This window comes from Manis pentadactyla, chromosome 6 (assembly GCF_030020395.1).
Source record: "Manis pentadactyla isolate mManPen7 chromosome 6, mManPen7.hap1, whole genome shotgun sequence".
Lineage (NCBI taxonomy): Eukaryota > Metazoa > Chordata > Mammalia > Pholidota > Manidae > Manis > Manis pentadactyla.
The window spans coordinates 134,792,585-134,816,748 of NC_080024.1; the positions used below are offsets into that span (position 1 = coordinate 134,792,585).

At 48.0% G+C, this 24,164-nt stretch overlaps 1 protein-coding gene across 10 annotated transcripts in view; it reads left to right on the forward strand.

The window, feature by feature from the left end:
- Positions 1 to 24,164, forward strand: part of CTIF (cap binding complex dependent translation initiation factor) — a 294,942-nt gene that overhangs the window by 111,277 nt on the left and 159,501 nt on the right. The gene's annotated exons all lie outside the window — the stretch shown is intronic.

The following is a 24,164-nucleotide window of genomic DNA, read 5'->3' on the forward strand; positions in this document are numbered from 1 at the left end:
TAGGCGGGTTGGGTGGGTGCCTGCCGAGGCCCAGGGTGCCCCAGCGATGTGTGTGGCTGCTCCGATTGTGCTGTGGGCACTGGTGGCAGGCCCAGCGACCCCCAGAGATGAACTGACAACCCCACACGCTTGGGAATTTTTGCCCCTTGACCTGAAATCTCCACGGGTGAGGCCTCCTGCCGTGGTTGCCACTGGACTGGCAGGGCTGCTGCGGTCTCTAACATGGTCAAGGCCATTTTTAGGGTTTTGGAAAGTGGAGTTGTCCCGCCAGCCCCAGGTACCTGCTGTATTTGCTGATTTTATCATTAACTAGGCCCCTTTCCCTGAATTGGGCCAGGCTCTGGGACAAGAGGATTTGCTCAGCAAAGAGACTTCAAATCTGAGTTTCTAGATGGTTCTGTGCTGGTCTTTGGGCAGAAACAGTGGGCGTCTAGCTGCTCCCAGGTGTGCGTTGGGCCTGCTGCAGGGCAGTGAGAGCAGCAGAACTTCTGGGTGACTGAGGCTCTCCGGCCGGGGACCTGCCACCACCCTCACCATGTCACCCTTTCCTTCTCTTCCGAATCTCTTCACGTGCACCCATTCTTCCCTTCCTGCCCCCCTTGCTTTCCCATTTTGTTTATTCAGTGGTCATTCCTTGGGCCCATTAATGAGAGAAAATGGAATGAATAGTTAACGCCTCAGCAATCTGATTAGGAAGTGCCTTGGTTAGTTTTCCCTCGAGTTTCTTGCACCTGGGGTTTAATGTATTTCTTGGACTTGTAGATTTATAGTTTGTATCAAATTTGGCAATTTTTCAGCCATTATGTTCCCCCAACCTTCAATATTCCAATTCTATGTATGCTAAGCTTCCTGAAGCTTTTCTGAAGTCTTTTTTTCTCTCTGTGTGTCATGTTGGATAGTTTCCATTGCTGTGTCTTCAAGTTCACTAGTCATTTTTTGCAAGGTCTAATTTACTGTTACTCCTGTCCAGTACATTTTTCATTTCAGATATTGTATTATTCACATCCAGAAGTTCAATTTGGGTCTTTTTCTTTATATCTTCCATTTCTCTCTTCTTCGTGCAAAATTGTATGCTTTCTCCTATCTTCTTGAGCATATGGAATATATTTAGAGCTGTTTTAAGGGCCTTCACTACTAATTCTGTCATCCAGTCATTTCACAGTCTCTCCCTAATAATTGATTTTTCTCTTGTGAATGGGTTCTATTTCCTTTGCATGGCTGGTAATTTTATATTAGATGCCAGATATTAGGAATTTCACATTTTAGGTGCTGGACTTTTGTTCGTACTCATTGAAATATTTTGGGTATTGTTCTGGAACACAGTTAAGTCACTTCAAAACAGCTTGATCCTTTCAAGGCTTGTTAGGTGGGAAGCTTTTAGTTTACAGCAACTTTTGCTCCTCTGCTGAGTCAATAACCCTTCTGAGGTTGCTACCCAATGCCCGGTGTATTAGGAAGTATTTCTACTTGTCTGCTGGGAACATAAACTACTTCCAGCCCTATGTGATCTTGAGGAATTGTTCCATCTGTTCCTTCCAAGTAGCTTTTTACAGCTCTAGATGTTTCTCACACACATGCACAAATTAGCACTAAGCCAAAGACTCAAGGGTCTGCAGATTTCTGGATTTCTCTCTCTGTGGAGTTCTCTCCTCTTTCATTCCCTAGTTGCCTTGGACTCCCTGAATTTTGAACTCTGTTCCTTTAACTCATTGAGACCACTGGCTCTGTTTAGAGTTTTCTTCCTGTGTGGCAGGCTGGAAACTCCTTCCAGGCACCAGACAGAGACACACATAGGGATCACCTCATTGCAAAGGGAAGTGTGACTTCATGGTGGACAAACCTGGCAGGCTCTGCCTTGACCAGGTGATGGAGGCCGACATCATTAGCGATGGGATGGATGGATGCCGTGTGTTCCCCGATGTGCTGCATGGAGAAAGCCCAACATCATTTCTAGTGTTTTCCTTCCAAGAAAGCATGGCCTGAATCTGGTCATAAGGAAACACATAGGAGGTCCATTCTCAAAAACTGCTTGGATATGAAAATCAGGGAAAAACTGAGGAATCTTCCAGATTGGAGGGGACTGAAGAGGCTGACCAAATGCGGTGTGTATTCGTTGCTGAGATCCTGGACCAGAAAGCAACAGAAACCTTGGACAGTTGGAGAGTGTGAATGGGACCTGTGGATGGGGCGGTAGTGTTGCTCAGATGTCCATTTCCTGAGTTAGAGGGCTGCATGATGCTCAGGTTGGCAAGAGTCCTTGTTTTTGAGAAATACACACAAGAATGTTTGAGGGAGGTGGGGCCTCATGTCTGAAGCTTGTCCTCAAATGGTTTGGAAGAAGAAAAAGATAATGGGTATGTAGATACATTGATGGAGAGGAGACAAAATGTGGTGCCGTATTAACAGCTGGGGAAACTGAGTGAGGGGCCGAAGGGAGTTCTTCAACTTTCTGTAAGTTTAGAGAAAAAAGAATCAATAGGGCCTAGGGTGTGGTGTGCAGGCCAACGTCATGGAATACCAGCTCATGACATACCCTTTGGGCAGGAACTGTATTAAATTATCACAGCTAGTGTAAAGCTAGCCTTGGGGCAAAAGATAAAAAGGGTAAAGTACTCAGAAATTACCATTTTATTGCTCTATTCCCAAATGCCTACAGCATTCATTAAAGATAGAAAAAATATATTTGAGAGACATGGTGTAGGGAGGAACCAGATGCCCCTGCTTTGGAAGAGGTGTCCACTCCTTGGTGGCCTTTGAGCCGGAAGCCTGGGGCACTCTGGCAGTAGAATAACAGGTTGGACCACTTTTTCCCTGTGTGGTGACTGTCTCCTAGCTCCCTTTCATTCCTGCTCTGTGGGAAAGGAGAGCTCGGTCCCTGGCTACAGGGAAGCAGAGTTCAGGGGTTAAAGGCCTGGTGTTTGAACCCCTGACATTGAATCCTGGCCCTACCACTGACTGACTAGCCAAGGAGTTGAGCTTGTTACTCAGCTTGCTCTGCCTCAGTTTCCTCCTGGGTAAAAAGAGGGTGACAATACCTATTTCTAGAGTTGTTAGGAAGATTGCACACACGAGTGCATGTGAAGGCTGAGAACAGTGCCTGGCACATGGCAGGTGCTCCCAGAGCCCACCTGGGCTCACCCAGAACCTGCCTTTTATGAATGGTTTCATTTGAAGAAATCATTCCACTACTAAACAGTTTTGAAAATCATCAAACCAAGGTCCCTCCCAGGTTTCAGGTTTCGTATTCTAGGGTTTTCTCTCTTCCTTCCAGGGACAGTCAATCAACAAGCACTCTTGGTTCTCCAGGGCCCACGGGACAGGCTGCCAGTAGTAGAGATCTTCACTCCTCATCTCCATTTTTAGTTTGGATCCACACAGTGAAAGGGTTTTGACACACACACACACACACACACACACACACACACACACACACACACACACACACACACTTCAAACCAGTTTTGCCCTCCGAACACTGTCAACAGATGAGTCCCTAAGCTCATGGTGTTGAGCCTGGGCTGCCTGGGACACTTTTAAGTCCACAGATTTCTGGGTCTCACCCTAAACCCACTGCATTAGTTATCTATTTCCGTGTAATAAATCAAAATTTAACAGCTTAAAGCACAGACATTTATTATCACACATACTTCCTGAGGGTCAGGAATATGGGAGCACCTTAGCTGGGGGTTCCGGCTCAGGGCCTCTGCTGAAGTTCTAGTCAAGGTCAAGCTGACGACCAGGGTTGCAGCCGTGGGAAAGCCTCACTGGGGCCCAAGGGCCGGCTTCCTCCCAGCCCTCACACTGCCCCCTCAGCTCCACCTCGGGTGCTGGCAGGAGCCTTTAGCCCCTAGCCACAGCTCTGTAGACTGCCTGAGTGTCCTCATGACATGGCAGCTGGCTTCCTCCAAAGCAAGTGATCTGAGAGAGAGAGAGAGAGAGAGAGAGAAATAAAGTGTGAGGGGGAGAGCATGCAACGTAGAAGTCCCAGTGTTTTCTAACTCGGTCTCTGAAGTGGCATGCTATCGCTCTGCTTCTTGCCCTCTGTTGTCCCGGGCTAGGGTTAGGGTAGGCCAACCCTGGTGCAACGTGAAAGGACTACACAAAATGTGACTGTCAGGAGGCAGGGATTGTTGGGGCTGTTGACCACACTCACTGACTCATACTAGGAACCTGTATCTTTTAAAGCATCACAGGAAATTCTGCAATTTCATCAAAATTATTAGCAAAAGTTGAAAACCTGAAGCTATTGCTGACAATGTACGTGGATTGATTTCATGGGTGTTTACTTACACACAGGTACCATTAGGACAAGGCTGAGAGGCTTTGTGACCCCAAAACAGAGCTCTGGAGGTTGGAGGCCATGAGAGAGGGTGTCAGTTTGACTTTTTCTGAGTTTTCCTCATAGACCAGGATTGCAACTTAAGTTGTCCAGTTTTGAGCTCTCAGGGTCAGCTCACCTAGCTATTGGCATTTGGGGTGGGACAAATATTAATTGGATCAAACTGTCCAATATAATGTAGGATATTTAGTGTTTCTGGCCTCAACCTCTAAATTCTGGTCACTGGGGTGACAAGTCAAGGTGACCACCCAAAATGTTTCTAAGTACACCTGGAAGACCACCGACTGGGAGGGAAAGACTCCCATAGGAGTCTTGGGCCTGAACAGTGATGAGTGGGCTTCCTAGACTTCCTTGGACAGAGACAGGGTTTCAGGAGTAGAAAGAAACCTGCAGCGGCCCCACCTTATCCTTGGTTTTGATTTCCATGGTCAGCTGCATTCCAGAACAGATGATAATACTGTGTCCCAATGCCTGTGTCATTCACTCACTTCATCTCATCACGTAGGCATGTTTTCATTTCACATCGCCGCAATAAAAAGAGTGAATATGGTACTGTAAGATATTTTGAGAGAGACCATACTCACATAACCTTTATTACGGTATATTGTTATAATTATTCTATTCTGTTATCAGTTATTGTTGTTAATCTCTTTCTGTGCCTGATTTATAAATTAGACTTCATCATAGGTATGTGTGTATAGGAAAAAACAGTATATACAGGGTTCAGTTCTAGCTGCATTTTCAGGCATCCACTGGGGGCCTTGGGACGTATACTCCACAGACAAGGGGGCTACTGTGTTGCCCTCCCTCTCCATCTAGAGGCAAGGAGGAAAGAAAACAGGAGGAGGAAGGGAGATTGGCCTGGAATTCATTGCCCACCTGCCCTCCACTTCCACCCCAGAAGAAGAGAGGCAGAAGCTGCTGCTGGCTCTGTCTCCCGAGCATCTCCCTGAGCCCTGGAGACCCCGGCCGGGATCCCAGACCCCTTCCTTCCCTGCTGAGATCCTCAGCATACAGGAGCCTTTGTGGCTGGAAGGCCTCTGTCCAGGCCCCTGCGCCCACCTGCCCTGCTCTTTCATCGCTCCCTGCTTTCTCCCAGGCAGGCCTTCTGGGGAGAAAGCTAGTTCCTCCTTTCTCGGCCTGATGGACCCCTTGTGCTGCCTCAGGACACCTCCCCGTTATGCTTTCTCAGATGCACAGGGCGGAGTCCAGTGGTCCATCTGCCGAGCCCCCGACCCTCTGCGCCACCCCTGGGTCAAGGCTCTCCTCACATTGTGCCTACTTGTTTAATCCCTTCCTAGACCCTGGGCTGCAGGAGGGCTGGGGCCACATTTCATTCTCCATAACTCCAGCACCAGGCGCTCTTGAAAGAATCACTGTAGAAGAACATCACTTGAAGACGCCTCCCCTGCGTGGCTGTCGGGAGGACCTGAGACAGGCAGGGCATTGGTCTTGACCTGGTCCACCCCTCTGCCTATGAGTTTCTCCTACCATTGACCAGTAGAACTTTGACGTGAACCTGGTTGTGCTCTCATAGGTGTAATTTCTGGGATGTGTCTTCTTTTTAATATGTAAAAACAGGTTTTTTTCATCATTTATTGTATTAGGATACAATAGGCCACAACATGATATTAAACAAATCCCAGAGGCTTCACACACAGAATTTTATTTCTCACTGTAATTCTGCTGATGATCCAGCTTCTTTCCAGGACAGCTTCCTTTCAACGTGGGGGCTCAAGGGTCCAGCTGGAATCCATTCTGTATCCCTATGGTCTCAACCCATGGCATCCAGGTGGCCCTGACTGGGGCAGAAAGAGCTGGAGGGTCATGCTGTTGGTCTTAATGCTTTGGCCCAGAAGTATCACTTGCACTCACAGCCCATTGGACAGAACCAATGACGTGACCCTACCCAACTGCATGGGGCTGGAAGGGGTGGGAGCAGTGGCTGTTGGGTGAGCAGCAATGCTTCTGCTATATTCCTGCCTTCACGTGCTCACGTGCCCAAGATACAGTTTGTCAAGAATGCCACAGTCTAGAAGAAGAAATGAGACATGCACACAGATGACAGTATTGCAGAGTTGAAGCTGGTAATGCCTGAGCAAATGCCTTGCCTTGCCCAGGCCACAGTCCCTATAAGCTGATGGCTGGGTCTTCTTCCTGCATACGTCCCTTGCCTCCCCAGTGCTGCTAGAGTCACTATAGTCAGGCACTTGAATGAATGGTTGCATATGAATCAGAGGGTCTCAGTGGCCCCCAGACCTATTACTGTTGCAGATCTCCAGGGAGCTCTGGCATCTCATTGGGAGTCACACAGGGCACTTATCACAGTGAGTGGTCCTGGGTTGGAGGGCCTCATTCATAGCTCAAGTGATGACATCGAGGTGCCTGGCCAAGCACCACCACCAGCCAAAGTTGAGGGCCCCCTCACCCAGTCCCAGTCGCCATCATTTGTAACCCTGCTCTAAGTGTGGCCGCAGGGTCAAGTGTGACTGGTGCAGAGGCCAGGCAGGGACAGGCATCTGCACTGTGTTCTGCTCCCACTAGAGGGCACCAGCGTGCCACTCTTGAAGCTCTACATGCTGGCGTTTGCAGAATGAAATCCTTTGTCCCCAGGCCCAGAACAACTGTCAAGCCCTTCTTCCCCAGAACAAGGGAGAGGATGCTGTGGTGGAAGACGTGGCCACGCAAAGGTATAGGGGAGCTTACCTGTTTGACCAAAATGTCCCCTGTTGTGCAAAGGCCTGACATTCCTCCAGGGAGACCCCCTCCACTCCCCAGACCCCTGGGAATGTGTGGCTGCTCCCAGGAGGGCACACCCCTTAGGCCTCCATCAGCTGCACAGATGGGAAGGGTGCTTTCCCGCGGACTGAGGGGTGCAGGGGGCATTACCCACACCAGAGTGCTTGACCTGGACCTTCAGGGGGCGCCCGCTGGTGTGGGGCTTGGAGAATGAACGGGGTGCTGGCTTCTGCCCTGGGAGGGACACATGTTGGCAGCCCATGCTAGGGGGAAAGATGGGCTCCACCATCCAAGCCCAGATTGATTGGACTAAGTTCAACATGAAGGCAAGGGCATAGAATCTGAAAAAGCGCTGGCCTCCCCCTGCACAACCTGCACCTCACCTCTCGTCCCAGACCACTGCCCAGCCAGCACCCCTGGACTCCTTCCCCCTGAGGTGTGGTAACTCAAGGAGCAATTTCTCCTCGGCATCTCCTCAGGATAGAGTGCAGGGGACCACATGGCCTCAGGGTGCTGCAGAAATACTGCCTCTTTTATTTCCCTCAAGCCCTGGATGGTTCTTGTACAAAACCCTAGTTGAAAGATGTTGAACTGTCGCATGTCTGGCCCAAGGCTTTCTTTAAGGACCTATTTCTATCATTTTCCTTGAATTCTCTGTCAGACAAATGTTATGTCTGTTGTCTTTTGTCTTCCAATAGGAATTGCATAATCCAACTTACTTCCCTTTATGCCTTCCTGTTAGGAAATTTTGCAACTAATTCTGTGTCTGTCTGCAGTTAACTATGAGCTCTCTCTGACCTGGTCAGGTCCATTGCTGTGATCCTCTGGTGACTGACCTAGTTTAGGGGTAGGTAATGTATAAGCCCTCCACTGCTGAGGTCCTCAGGGTCCACACACTGAACAATGTATCTTATCTAAATCAGTGGGATTTCTGACCTTAGGGATGTGCCCATGGTGCTCACTACTGAGGGACCCAGCAGACCCAGGGCCGGAAAAGTGGGATTTCTGACCTCATGAGAGTGTGTGCAAGCACCCAGACTGAGGACAGGGGACCCGCTAAAAGGGGTGGTGGCGGGGAGGGGTACAGTGAGTTGGAGTTAAGCACCCCGTTCCCCTGCTTGGCCCCAAGCAGCCTTGCTTGGCCCCAGGCAGCCTTGCTCGTCCAGCAGGTGGCACTGTTGCCATGTGGAAACAAGGTTAGGCAGAAGCTGCGGTAGCGGGTTCCCGGCCTTCCAGATAGGAAGGAGTGACTTATCATTCCCTAGAGCTAGGCCAGCTCTGTTGCCAAGTCTCAAGAACCTTCCAGGTTGAGCTAACTCACAGGCATAAGAATTAGTGACATATCCCAAGAAGCTGAGGAACAAAGTCATGTGAAAACCAAGCTCCCCTCTTGCCCCCGGGCCTGTCCTCTTCCTCAAGGGCTACTTCGTGTCCCTTATGTCCCTTACCGGTCCCACGGGAGGCACAGTCTGACTTCATTCACTCGGTCCGCTGTATTGGCCAAGCGCCTTTCTGGGGACCAGGCATTGTCTTAGCCGTGAGGGACCGAGTTAAAATGCTGGGGCCTCCTGCCTTTCCAGCCGACCAGGACGTGGAACTAACTGTCCGAAGGTCCCTTAATGAGCATCTAGCAACGACGGCAGCACACCAAGAGTATCACTGCCAACACCCACTGAGAACTGCTCTGAACCTTGCCGAGGCTCGTGGTCCCTAAGAGTGCATGCTGCTGCCGATGTCCCCTTAGACACGAGGCGGTCTCTGGCTGGACAGGGCCCCCGCAGTCAAGCCTGTTGGGCACCATCCCACAGTCCCCTCGCCTGCCTGACTGTGCTTTGTACTGCTCACCCCACTCACGCTTTGTTCTGCGGTCTGCACTCTCCCACCGGAGTGGGAGTTCTGCATGGGCACCTGCAGGTGCTCACTGGACATCGGGGGAACGAGCCCCGACTTGTTCCCATCTCAGAGAACTCACCCGAGCACCCCAGTCTATAGCCTGTGCTTCCTTCATGGGGGCTCATGTGAATTGAGCACAGTCCAGGCTGGTGTCTGTATACGTCATCTCTGGATTCGCATGACTGTCCTGTGAAGTACAGGCTCTACTGTTACCATCATTTTACAAATGAGAGCCTGAGACTAAAGACTGCCCCAAATCACACAGCTTATAGCTGGGGGGGAGGGGGATGGAGACTGGGGTTCAGGCAGCCTGACTTTCTCTGGGGGAGTGACGAGGAGGAGGAAGAGGTGCTGGAAAACCATTTTTAATTCTAGGTGACTGTGGTCACGTACACCAAGTTAGGGGTGAATGTCATTTCCTTAATAAGCACAAGAAAATGGATAGCTTATTTTTTTTCTCTACTGTTGAAGTCACTAAAAATGGAAAGAGAGAGAGAAGCCCCTATTGACCCTTTCGAAAGAGGAAGAGATGTGATTTTTTCCTTTTTTTAAATTGGACATTCCAGTGGCCTCCCCCAGTCCCTGCTGACCCGAGATCCTGCACCTTGGGAGGACTGCCTACCTAGGAGACCCCTCTGCCTCCCGGGCCACCTTCTCTCCCTCCCCCCCCCACCCCCACTTCCTCCCGCAGGACAAAAATAGGCACCCATACAATAAAGGAGGAGACCAGGAATTTTCAATCCAGGGTTCCCCGTGTGAGCCACCAGGTAGCACGGCCCATTGGGAATGGGCAACGTGCTCTGTGAGGCAAGCCTATTTCTTTTTTTTTTTTAGATAATTATTTTTTATTGAAGGGTAGTTGATGCACAGTATTACATTACATTAGTTTCAGGTGTACAACACAGTGATAAAACATTTATATACATAATTCTAGGTTCCAGCTATCACCCTACCAAGCTGTTACAATAACTTGACTATATTCCTTATGCTATACATTACATCCTGGTTACTTATTTATTTTACCATTGGAAGTCTGTCCTTTTTTTTTTTTTTTTTTTGTGAGGGCATCTCTCATATTTATTGATCAAATGGTTGTTAACAACAATAAAATTCTGTATAGGGGAGTCAATGCTCAATGCACAATCATTAATCCACCCCAAGCCTAATTTTCGTCAGTCTCCAATCTTCTGAGGCATAACAAACAAGTTCTTACATGGAGAACAAATTCTTACATAATGAATAAGTTACATAGTGAACAGTACAAGGGCAGTCATCACAGAAATGTTCGGTTTTGCTCATGCATTATGAACTATAAACAGTTCAAATATGAATACTCATTTGGTTTTTATACTTGATTTATATGTGGATACCACATTTCTCTCTTTATTATTATTATTTTTAATAAAATGCTGAAGTGGTAGGTAGATACAAGATAAAGGTAGAAAACATAGTTTAGTGTTGTAAGAGAGCAAATGTAGATGATCAGGTCTGTGCCTGTAGACTATGTGTTAATCCAAGCTAGACAAGGGCAATAAAACATCCACATATGCAGAAGATTTCTCTCAGAACAGGGGGGGTGAGGTTCTAAGCCTCACCTCTGTTGATCCCCAATTTCTCACCTGATGACCCCCCTGCGACTCTGCCTGTCTTAGGTTGTTCCTCCCTTGAGGAATCTTACCCGTCTCTGGCTAACCAGTCATCTTCCGGGGCCATACAGGGAAATGTAAAGTTGGTAAGTGAGAGAGAAGCCTTATTGTTTGAAATGGTTAGCTTTTTATTTCTTTGCATATTTATGCCCTGTGGCTTCTATGCCCAGCATTTGTCTTGAGGTATCTTTACCACTTGGAAGAATTATGATACTCGGCAAATTTGATATGAGGCACGAATTCTATTTAAGGGTTGTAATTAGGAAGGAAGAAGAAAAGCTATAGAAGTAGCAGGCGGAAGAAAACATGAGAAGATTGATTATTTCTTTGACATATCTTCTTGTAGAGTAACTTCAGCATGTATAGGTTTTAAGCTACTACTTAAATTGCGCACACACATTAACATAATAGGAGTATAGTTACATAACCAAAGCATATCTGTAATTACCAGCCATCTCCAGTGAAACCAAGAAAACCAGTTAGGCACCTTAGGCATTTGTGAAAACTTATCTATGATATGGTGGATATTGTCCAACTGAACTTGAACAGTCTGAGAGAAATCAGACAAATTAAAAACAACCCATTCCTGGGGAATGTTCACATCCCTTATGTTCTTTTAACAGTAAATAGTCTGTAGTTGGAAGATTTTGGAGCGCTACAATTTGCACTTCTCCTAATTCTTGGTTGAGTTCCAACAGTATAGATCCAGTCAAATTTGTTGTTTTACTGTATGCACAGGCCAGCTTAGATATCTCCTTCCTCATTCCCATGGCAAGTCCAGGAGCTGGTGGGATGAGTGCATCTACAGCTGTAGCAGTGCGTGGATCTTTGTTGGGGTTTTTTGATGATCATCTTCTGGCATGAGTCTTCCAGAGAGTGCAGATGTTGGAAGTTCTTTTTCATATTGTATCTTAGTTCATTTTCGGGGTAGCCCAATTAGGCTTTGATCCTTTGTATAAACACAAACAGACCCTTTGCCTGCACTTTTATATGCCCTTTATACCCTTGTGTAGAACTCATTGGAGGTTACCACACAGGAACGAGGCAAGCCTATTTCTATTTTTGTTGTCTGTGAGTCTTTTTACAATAAGTTATTATTATAACATTTTGTTGGTGACAGCTAGGCAAGTTCCTAAGGAGCAGGTGACTGGCCAAGCCTGGACCAGGTTCTTACACCAGCTCCAGAGGCAACAGAAGGCAGGGAGCCAGGACTGGAGGTAGCAAGTGCTTTCTGGCTCTGTGGGGGTCCAGGAAACATGTTCCCCCCCTTATGTGACTGCCTCAATTATCCAGAGCACAGCTAGGGTCTTAGACACGGATTGGCAAATTAGTCCACTGACCAAGTCCAGCCCTCCAGCCTGTTTGTGCAAATAAAGTTATACTGACACCCAGCCATGCCCGTGCATCTGCCCCTGTGGCTGCGTTTGTGCTACAAGGCAGAGTTGAGTAGTTGCAACATGGACCCTACCACTGTGAAACCTAAAATATTTGCTATGTAGCCCTTTATAGAAAAAGCTTGCCAAACACCGATCTAGAATATAATCAGAAAAAAAGCCCTGAGAGTTAAAACAGGTGGCAAAAATACTGAGGTTTGTTCACCCAAGTCATCCAAGAGCCCTGTAACTTCACATACAGAACATCGTTGAGTTCACCCAAAATTATTCTCTTCTCGCTTCCGTTTCTCCTGCTGTAAAATGGGGTTGCATATCTGTTAGACTTACACTGCAAGGCTATGCCAAGGGACAAAATGTAAACCAGGTCTTCTAATGACAGTTCTTTATAAACTGAAAACACTACAGATGTGGAGTGGCCTCCCTAAGTGGCACAGTGGACAGCTGGAAGCAAGCACAGAGCCGGTGAGCTTGACAGATCACTGTGCTTGGGAACCTTCCAGCAGGGCCCTTCTGTAACTGGGGTGGGTGGTGAAGGGCTAGAGATGCTGATGAGTTTCCCTGGCTCCTTCTGAGACTGAGATCTAAAAGAAGTGCTGCCTGCCTGTGCAGACCTCAGCCCGAAGGCAGAGCTGCCTCGCCAGTGGTGTTGGGAGCCTTCTTTAGCCACCCAAATCTCACCCTGGTGTGTCCTTACGTCCCCCTTGCCCAGATCTTGACCCTCTTTCATGGCCCTGTTCAAATTTTACCTCCTTTGTGAAACTGTGCTAGGTGAATCAGTCCAGCCCAGTCCTCAGATTGTGTGGACATTTGAAGGATTCTAGGCCAGTGTTGAGGTGTTCTGATTATTTTCTGCCTCTCCATGTGTTTGTGCTTCCTGGAGGGGGCAGACCTCCAACTGGGCCTTGGGGGATGGCCAGGGAGGTGGACCTATAGAGAAAAGACAACAGATATGGCATTAAGGTCTGCAGACGTAAATGAGCTGTGGTTCAGAAGAAATGGCAGCCACAGAGAATGGGGGGCAGTCCAGGAGTCCTGAAGGAATGTTTCCAGAAATCAAGAGAGTAGTAGGTTCAATTTCTTATGGCCAAGGAAGGATATTTTGTTCAGGGTAGGCCAGGGTTCTTTAAAAAAAGGACTTGCCACAGTAGAAAGGTCATCTGGTCCATACCTTACAGAGGGCCAGACCATACCCAGAATCCTTTGCCAAATGTCGGAGGGCTTGATTGGTCAGGTGGCCAGAGCATTGTAGGGAGTAGTGAGCCCAGGACATCACACAGCAACAAGAGCTTCCTGCGCAGCCCTGCCTCTGGATGGCTTGTGCTCAAGTGCCAGGCGCCTAGCACTATGAGCAGGCCCTAAGCCAGCTTGTGGGCACCTGGCCACCAGTGTTCATAGGCAGGTCCCCCCTCCTGCACACACCCATCTTCCAGGGGTACCACAGCCCTGCCAGGAGAGGCCTCAACACCCATGGAGAGTGGGGCCCCCCTGCCTGCTGCCCACCATCCATCCCTAGACAATTTCCAGGGCTAGTTTAACACCCTTGGCCATCTTAGTGTGGCTTGGGTGACTTGGGCCTGTCCTAGTTGAACAAGCTTGCGCCCTGGCCCAGCACCTTTCCTTCTATGTCCTTGGCTTGTGTAAGGAGCTGCTGGGGGAAGAGGAAGGTGTTGCTAAGGGTGTGAAGCATCCATTATTCCTTTATTAACCAATGTACCATTTCTGGTCACGTTCCCCTTCCTGGCGGCAATGAACTTGGGGGTGGAGAAGCCCAGTTATTTTCGTGTATCCCAGCTTTGCTCTGGGAGCAGCCAGAGGTGCAGGCAGAGGGGCGGGGGGCGGACGGGGCTACGTGCTCACCAGCAGGCATTTGTGAATGGGCCCGGGCTTCCAGGCCGCCTGGAGGCAGACCGCCCCCCCAGGCTGCACTGACTCTCACTAGCTGGATGTCGTTGTCTAGCACTGGGCTGGCCAGGCAGGCGGAAGCTTTCTTCTGGCCCAAGAACAATACCAGGGTCAGCCCGGGGACCTCCCTCCTACACCCTCTTCCTTCCATTGTGAGCCTCTGCACAATCCCAGGCCACTTGGCTCTGCGCAGCCTGGGAGGAGGGGGCCCAGGCCCAGGAGAGGTTAGCAGTGTGTGTGGGACACCTCCCGTCATACGCCTCCACTTCCCAGGCTGGGCCAGGGTTCTGGAGGGAGCAGGTGGACAGACAGACCAACCCTGTGTGAGGGGCCACCAGGACGGCCAGCAGGGTGAGGCCCCTGGCTGGATGGCACCACATGCTCACAGAATCCTAGCTTGTCAGGGCTGGAAAAGGATTGCTTGGGCATTTTCCTGCCTACTCTGCCCATCACCCCATTACACAGACCAGGAAGCTGAGAGCCAGAAAGGTAGTTTTACCAAATTTCTTATTGCTCTGCTTAAAAATTCTTCATTGGTTCCCCTCCAAAGCCTATGGGAAAACTCCAGACTTTCCCTTACCCCCAGTGCCTGCTGGCCTTCCAGGCTTCTCTCCTGTGACTCCCCACCTTGTGTTTTAGTCTTATGCACAATCCCAGGCCACTTGGCTCTGCACAGCCTGGGAGGAGGGGGCCCAGGCCCAGGAGAGGCATGACTAATTCATGGGCGTTTGATCCAGCAACCTGGTCCCCTGCCTTAAATTCCCTTCCTGCTTCATTTGCCTGCCTGCTGTACACCTGTTCTTCAAAGACTCTGCCTTACGGTCACTGCCTCCGTGCAGCCCTCCCTGCTAACCCACTTCCCTGTTGATTCACCTGGGCTTCTTCAGCTCTTTGTATGTACATGTAGAATATTGCCCTCCACGTCAGTGGTATGCACGCACACACACTTGCAACCCTGAGGGCCGTGGTTCTCAAAGTGTGTTCCTTAGGCAGACAGTGGTGGTGTCACCTGAGAATTTACTAGAAATGCAAATTCTTGGGCCCCCTTCACTTTACTGAATCAGAAACTCTGGGGTGGGGACCAGCTGTCTGTGTTTTAACAGTCCCTCCAGGTAATTCGAGTGCCTGCTCAAGTTTCAGAACCAGTGCCTTAGGATCTGTTTGCAGGCAATTGGCTCATAATAATTTCTATTCTCTGTCTCTTTATTCCTTTCTTAAAATTAAGATATATTTGACATACAACATTGTGTATGTTTAGCATATACAACATAATAATTTGACACATTTATACTGCAATATGACTGCCATTGTATCATTAACTAACTGACATCTGTATGGGGTCACATTCGTATCATTTCTTCTAGTGTTGGGAATAATTAAGATCTAGTCTCTTAGCAAGTTTATAGCATACTTCTGTTACCTTTATTAGTCATTTCTTGATAGTTTCATGAGCAATTGACATCACCTGTCCCCTTCTATTTGCTGCCAACATTTTTGGTTGTTTATTTGTTCTTTACCATTATGTTGCTCAAATGATGGACAAAGAATCTTGCCCTAGTTGACAAGCAAGGATGGGGATTTGCAAAGGATTGAGGGACTCAAGAACAGCACAGTCCCCCAGACTCCTGTGCCTGCTCCTGTCACTGGCCGTGCCCCAGAGGGATGACCTGTTGGCCCTACAGCCCATGGTGAGCCCCTACATAAATGTATGTAGAAAAACTCCCCTTTCCACTGTTTTTTTTTTCCCCCACTACTTAGGTAAGCTACTTAGTTGAATCTTAAGATTTAGCATTGGATCATTGTTTTATCAGATCTCTAGGGTTCCTGGGAGTCTCATTACCATCCTGCCCATTAAAGGTAGAAATCTCAGGAGAGCCCCCAGGGACCCCACACATTGGCAGGTGTCCAAAGCCACCACTTGCTGGGGAGACACGGTGGCAGCCTTCATTCAGAGATGGATGGAAGGCCCTGGGCTAATCATTCTGTCTCTTCTCTTTGGACACTTTGCTGTATGTGGAGCCGGCTTACTACCTCCGTGTGTTTGCAGCGGCTCATGGTGAAGGGAGTTTGTCCCTGAGCTCACAGCCTCTGTCAGCAGCAGGCAGCAACCTTTACGCATACTTGGTGGCAGGAGGGTGCTGATCTGCGGGTAAAACAACAAACACTAGCTTCTGTCTACAAAGGAATAAAAGTTGATATATTAAATAGACTATGCAAATAGCATTAATGTAGTTGCAGGACTAGCTAAACAGACTATGGAAAAGCTAAACATTGAGACAGTGTCCAGCAACTCTAACTTTTAGAACAGAGGGCTGCGGAGGACAGGGCATTGACCACAGGTGATCGACCACATCCTGCCTCTAGGAGTGGGCGAGCAGAGGCTCTGCCACCTTTCTGGGCCTAGCCCCACACCCGCATACTCACTCTTGGGGTGCTTCTAGAGGGGAGATCTAGTTTTTTCTTGCCTCTTGGCACCTAGCCCCTGGAAGGTTCAGGAAGAAGTCTAACTCCCTAGTCACATGGTGGGGCCCTGTGTGGCCCTGTTGCCTCCCTGTCCCTTCGCATCCCCAGGCTTCCCTCATGCCCCAAAGTTTGTAAGACTTGAGGAGTTGTTTTCATTACTGTTGGGGAATTTCATTATCATTTCGCTGCTTCCTTTGCATCTCAGAGGTTCGCATCCTGGTGGGGATCCGGGGAAAGGTAAAAAGCGGCCTCATGCTTCTCTAAGACAAGCACAGCGATGCTATGAGCTGCCAGCACCGAGGATTCTGGGCCCTGCCCCCTAGTTCTTGCTGGGATCCCATTGTCCTATGAGGCCCCAGGCTGTCAGCCCACAGATTCTGTGCTGAGCGGCGGCTCTGGCATGCACTTGGGTTGCACCACTGCCTGGTGTCCCCTTGTCAGGCGGGGTGCATGCTGGGGCCTGCACAGCTCATCTTCTGCCTCTGTGGCTTGCTGCCCCATATCCAGAATGAGGCTCCATGGCCATTTCTCCGTGGCTCTAATAAAGTAACAGTTAACTCAGAGTCATTGGCACTATGTGATGCTGCCGTCAGTATAGACAGGATTCATAGGATTCAGAAAAGGTGGGCTGGAGAGACTTCATGCCTTCATGGGGAGGTGGGCCCCAGAGATTTAGATCCATCCATCCAGCGTTTCCAAAAGTAGTGCATACCTGTAGTTTGCATAGATTAAGCAAATAATACTTCAAAAAGTACTGAAATGTAAGTAACACTAAATAACTAAATAAGGAATACTAAAAATTATAAAATAGTCCTAAAAAATACTAAAGACTAAATAGTGCTAAAAGGTCTATCTATAACAGATGTTATAACAACTCTCTGTCTCATTTTTCTTCAATCCACCAGTTCCATTTCTCAAAGCAACTACTTTTGCTTAGTTTTCCTCTGTTTTTCTGGCGTGCCACCATAACTCTAATATACATATAAATACCTAATATTTCTATTACTTGCTATACTACTCTTATACAGTTGACCCTTGAACAATGTGAGGGTGAGGGGGCTAACCCTCCTTGCAGCTGCTAATCTGCCTGTAACTCTTAACTCCCCCCAAAACTTAAATACTAATGGCCTACTGTTGACCAGAAGCCTTACCAAGACCATAAACAGCCGATTAACATATATTTTGCACGTTATGTTTACTATATACTGTCATCTTACAGTAACGCAAGCTAGAGAAAAGAAAAGGTTACTAAGAAAATCATAAGAATGAGAAAATACATTTACAGTACTGTACTGAATTTAATGAAATGATAATGTGAAAAAAATCCATATTTATTGACAGGTATAACAATTCATGCATTGATAAGGAAGAAGCAGCAATGATTGCTCTATGGTAGCCTCATGTAATTGATATGATTGCTTCCTGATGGCCTAGCCTATATACTAATGAATGAATCCTTATAAAAACTTTATAGCATACAGTATTATAGTCATATTCATAATACAGTATGGGACATACCTAACTTTCTCTTAACTTTTTCGATATTTCTAGGCTATGTGGTTAGTCTACAAGTTTTTCCAGCTGTCACAGATCTCCAAAAACTGTCCCATATAATACTTGGGAAAAAATCCACGTATAAGTGGACCTGCGCAGCTCAAGCCTGTATTGTTCAAGGGTCAACTGCACTGCTCTTTTAAAATATATTGATTTTAGGTATTATCTGCTGATTTCCTGTTCTGGTAGATAAGAATTTGGCTCTCATATCTTCTTCTCCATGTAGTTATATCAAATTTTAGTTAAACTTTTAGTCAGATTATTACTTCATTACTGAATCCTGCTATACTTTTTTTTTTGGTATCATTAATGTGCAATTTACATGAGCAATATTATGGTTACTAGACTCCCCCCATTATCAAGTCCACACCACACACCCCATTACAGTTACTGTCCATCAGCGTAGCCTGCTGTATTTTTTTTTACTGAGAAACTTTCAGGCTGACAGAAAAGTTGCACAAATAATCCCAATAACTCCTGTATATCCCACAGCCCCATTGCCCAAGTGTTAACATTTTACCATGCTTGCCTCATCACTCTCTCTACATGATTTCCTTATTTTTTTTCTTGATGGTCTGAAAAACAAGTTGTGGACATGGTGCCACTTTTACCCCCAAATAACTCAGTGTGTTTTCCTCAAAAAAGAAACACTTCTTACATAACCACAGTTGCATGGTTAAAATCAGGACATTAGCACTGATGGAATATTGTGTGTAGACTATTACACAGTCTACAGACCTTGTGTACATTTTCCCGCTAAATATCCTTCATGGCTAAAGAAAAGATTGTTTTGCGTTCTGCTGTAGAATTACCGCAAGATCACACTTTGGTTTTTAATCGTCACGGCTCTTTACTCTCCTTGATCTTCTTTCATGACCTTGACATTTTTTGAAGAGTACAGGCCAGTCATTTTGTAGAGACAGCATCCCTCAGTTTGGTTTGCTGCTTCCTCTGATGATCCCTCATGATTCAGTTTATGGAGTTTTGGAAGAAACACCACAGAGAGGTGCTGCGCCCTCAGTGAATGATACCAGGAGGCACAAGGTGCTGGCGTGGTGACATCTTGAGGTGGTAGCTTCCGAGCTTCATCGCTGTAAAGTTACATGTTTCCCTTTATAATTATTGAGTCTCTTGCAGGGAGATATTTGAGACTATATAAATATACAGTTTCTGGTAATACTTTTACTCACTAGTTTTAGCATTCATTGATGATGCCGGCCTGAAATATCATGCCGGTTGGCAACTGGTGACTTTTCTAAGTCCATCTATGTATCATAATTGATTTTCTACTGTAAGGAAGGTCTTTCTTTTCTCCCCTATTTATTTAATTTATTGATTATATGTCTTGGCTTTAGGTTTTTATGTTTTCTAAGGGTTATAATCCACTACTATTATTTATTTTGATGCTCAAATTGTCCCAGATTTAACAAGGGTGAGCCCCTTTAGACTCACTTCTGTGTATTTCTGAGATGTCCCAATTATTCTTTGAGTACTTCCGTTTTTGCTGGCACAAGAAGTTGTTCCAGGCTTATCAGGTACTTTGTCTGCCCAGCTCTGGAATCCACCATTGTCCACGGAGTCCTGGTACTTCTTAGCAGATGGGTTTTAGAAATCCGGATCCAGGTGCTGGCTGTACTCACTGCTACTGAACCCCCTGAGCTGTGGATCCTTTTCCTCTCTCACATTTTCTGAGTGCCTGTGTCCCCAGGTCAGAGCTCTTCTTAGTCAACATTTTTGCCTGAGAGTGGGGATTGAAGAGCAGTCACATGGCTGTGTGGGGTGGGGAAGGAAACTTGGGGAGCCCTACGTTCAGACTTCCCTCCCCACTCCTGAGCCCTGCCTTTCGTAGTACCTCTGAGCTCCCTGGCGGTTTGCAGGCTCAGTCAGTGGATTTCTCATCATCATCCCTTTCTGCTAAGTTACCTGCTATTCTTCTGCTCACTTTCTGCCTCCCCTAAATTAGGTAAAGTCTTTTCTCTTGTTCTCTGTGCTTCTGTGGGTTTATAGCTTGTTTTTATTAAAGAGGGCAGGAAAATTGAAATAGGTGCATGTGGTCAATTCACCATGTTGAGTCAGAAATCTGATTTGGCTGGATTTAAGTAATCAGGGAAAGGGGGAGGGCACTGTAAGAGACACTGAGCTTAAAGTGCTTGTCAGGGGCAGCCGTGGGAGCAGATGTTTGTGTCTGTGAGTGGACACACACACACACACACACACACACACACACACACACACACACACACAGTTTGACGGGCCTGGGAAAAGCTGCCGTCCAGCCACACTCTGCCTAGCTTTGCACCTAACCCTTCTGGTTAGGAAAGACTTTTCCCCCAGTCTCCAGGGTCCTGGGAGCACAAATATGCCAGCAAATACATGTCTGAGCCAACAGTGTGCAAAGTGGGGAGGGGGCACAGCAGCCTTTTCCAGTTGCCTCTGAAAGCCTGCAGTCCTCTCTCCTTCTGAGGCTGCCTGCACCCCTCCCCTTTGGCAGTAGGAGAAACATGACCCCCACCCATCCCCAGTGGTAGACTGTCTCCAGAAGGCCTCGAATAAAGTACAGGCTGTCCCTGCCTTTTGCCAATTTGCATTTCAACAATCCACGCATTCTGCAGTTCCTGAAAACCATTTGGGTAGAACTTCTGGTAGTCTTAATTTCCTTACTTGGGAGTTCCTGCTCATTTCTGGAAATGTTGAAATAAGCAAGTGTGCCCTTAAGGGCAGGCAGGGCGGTTTTGCTGGCATGCCTAGCATTGTACCCTAGTGATAAAGGGCAGCACCCCAAAGAGCCAACCATGCTTAATAGAGGGCTATTTTATGTTCTAGTCTCATCTCAATAACACAAAGCTTTGAAGGACAAGGCCTCTTGATACATCCTTTTACCTGGAAGTGCTCCTTGTCTAGCTGATCACTGGCAGGTATTCATGCAGGATAAAGTTGGGGTATGCTTGGGATGGGGCTGAATATGGGGAGAGGGTCAGAGACGGGCAGACCCAGGAGTGGGGGACACCAAGAATGGGTACCTAGACCAGCAAAACAGAGCAAGGGTCACTTGGCTCCTTCAGCTTGGTCCCTGTGGCAAGGGACAGCCTGCACTGGGTGGTGGGGCAGGAGTGGAAACCTCTCCCTGGAAAGCGTCCATCTGGAAGACCACCTCGCCAATGCTGTAAACCATGAGAAAAGCATTATACATGCCTCAGGCTCCCCAGGAAACTAAGCCCCACCCTCAACATGGGGAAGGGCTACCCTGGAGGGCACGCAGCCAATCCAGTGACAAATTTGGGGTCCAGGATCCACAGGTCACTGATCTTCCTGCAGCTTCATTTATGATGCAGTCTAATAATTGTCCTTGTATAAGGCCCACAGGACATCTGTTTAATAGTGTATTCTAGGATTTTACTAGCGATCAGCATTAGTAGGGGTCTTTGAACAGGCTTCATCACTGAAGTGTCTGTGCATAAAATGTTCTGTAGAAAGGAAATTAGAAAAGGAAGAAAGAAAAGGAAATCACCATCAGAGCTGCTTCTCCATCTCTGCAAACTGGAATCACTGGCCTCCTAAGCGGCTGACAACAGCCCTCACCCCAGTCCAGGTGCTCCCTGAGGCCCACTCCCTCCTCAGCCCTGCTGGGTCTGGGCTCAGGAAGACACAGTGAGTAGGGCCTTTGCAAATATCATACAGCAGGAGGCTTTTCTGCCATGTTATCTGAACACCCTAAGTCCCAGCTCCATCACACCTTCCCGCTGGTCTCTGTTCTAAATGCTAAGCTGTTGAGCAGGCCTGTGAGTTCTTTTTCAGCCTCTAAAAAAGACTTTTTGGAAAGTGTTCTAGTTCATGGACCAGCCCTGCCACTGGCCAATGTGGCCACTTTGTGCAGATTTGAAAAGGAGCTGCTGTCTTAAAACACTCGATAGCCTCAGCCTGAAATCGTCAAAAATGATCCAAACAGAAGCTTATGTTGAATAGCTAGGTCTCTAGTTCATTTTATAGAAGGCCAGCCTTTGAGCTTAGAACACGCCCAGTTAAAGAGAGCCCCCCCTTAGAAAATAATATCTAACAGTTCAGAAGGCAAGGGTAACCCATGCTACTACTTCAGGAGGAAGGAGCTACAAGGCCATAGAATGTTACAGGACGTTCTGGAATGTTAGACCTGAAAGGAGCCTTAAGGTTACCAAGTCCAGCTCCTTTCATGTTTTAGTTGGGAAAATGTAGGCCTGTACAGACTGTCTGCCCTGAGCACAGGTCCCTGCTACCCCCCAGTGCAGAGGCAATGAGCTGGATTCTAGAGGCTGTTGTGACTCTAGAGGTCACCTTACATCAGAGTGAGTTCAGGAGGGGCTGAGTGCAGAAGTGCTCTGCAAACAAGAAAAGCTGCTGCCAGATTCCCCAGATTCTTCAGAATCTGAGCGAGACCCCAGGGGATCCCCTCACTGACCTGCACTCAGCACCTAGGTTGTCTGATGGTGACGTATGTGATATCTGATAGTGCATGTCTGTACTATGCACTTCATTTTAAGGAATTCTTTGCAAAGACCCTCAGCCAAGTTGGCCATAAGAAGCAGACATCCTGACAGCAGAATCTTCGTAGTCCTGGCCTGGACACCCCACCCACCCGAGCCAAGGCGTAGTGGCTGGCTGGGGGCTGCTTACATGAGGGGCAGTTGTCCCTCTTCCACCCATTCCAACACACATGCACACATGCACACACAGACATGCACACAGACTGTGTGCACACAGAGACACACGCACGCAGAAAGTGTTCTCTCAACATCCTAGAAATACTGGGAACAATTTATTCTGGTTCTTGACCTATGCCTCTAGGGCAGCTCTGTGGCCTCAATCATTATTTTGTTCCAACATGTACCCTCCATGTCAAAGCAGAAATATTTGCTTGGCAAGAAAAGAGAAGATGTTCTTTTATGTGGCCTTTCCTGGCGGCAAGAAAAGGGACATTGTTCCCACGGGCTGGTGTGTGGTGTGGTCAAGGAAGCGCGTCGTACCCACCCCGTGAGGTCCTTTCAGGACACCCCAAATGGCGGTGGCAGCCGTGCTGGCTGTGTGGATCAGGCTGGTCGCTCAGGCTGGGCAGCTGGCACAGGATGTGCACGCACTGGAGGAAGGAAATCTGGTTGGTGGAAACAGAGGGTCGGACAAACGAAGCCTACAGACGGGGGTCCCAGGAGGAGTCTTGCTGGGATGGAGTGAGGGGGCCCTCTCAGTGCTGCGAGAACGCGTGACCCAAAGACCTCGGGTGATTCAAGGAGGTGAAAGTTAAGGACCAAGAAGAACCCCTTCCATCCTGCCATCAGCACGGGGCAGAGCCATGGCCCCCTCTCTGCGGAGCTGAGTGTTCTGGGAGGAGGTGTCCCGCACCCCCCTCAGTCCTTGCTGCACATCAGAGTCAGTTGGGGAACTCATGGAAGAATACTGTGCCTAGACCCCACTACAGACAGGTCAGGATCTCTGGGTGATCTCAACACGTAGGTTGTCTGATGGTGTCATGAGTGTCAGTCACGAAGTTCCCAGGTGAGTCTAACGTGCGGCCAGAGCAGAGACCCTCTGCCCTAAAGTATTGAGGATTGATCCCACTTCCCCCTCTTGTGAAACGTTTGCATCACAGAAAAGCATGGAGTCCGGCAGGACTTGATCCAAACTTAAGAGACCGTGAGTGCTGTCACCTGTCTTCCTGACAGTCATCGCATTCGGCCTTGCTTAATACCCCTTCATTTCATATCTGCCCTGTAAGGATGTAGGATTCCTGCAGAGCCGGGACTGTCTTAGTTGCCATTTCTCTCAGATGGTCCCCCATCCCCACCCACATCCTTCACCAAAACTGGTCAGTTTTATTTCTTAAATGATTATAGACTCTCCTCCTTCCTCTCCCATTTCTCTCATTCCTACATTAGCCCTGCCATCTCTTTACTATTGAACAGCCTCCTAACTAGTCTACCCTGTGCTTGGCTTAAATCCCTCAAATCTATCCTCCATATTACGTCCAGCATGATCTACAAAGTCCACGGATCCAGCTATTGTAATGTGTCAAAGCCTTTCTTGCCTCCCTATCACACATAGAAGCAAGCCCTTGCCATGAAGGGCCCCCCCACCAGCCCCTGCTTTCTTCTCAGCCCTGGATCCCACCTTTTCCCTGTCATGCATCCTACCTGACTCATTCTGGGGCCTAAATGCAGAAGGGCCTGGCCCCCGTGTTCACCTGGTTGACCTATCATGCACCAGCGC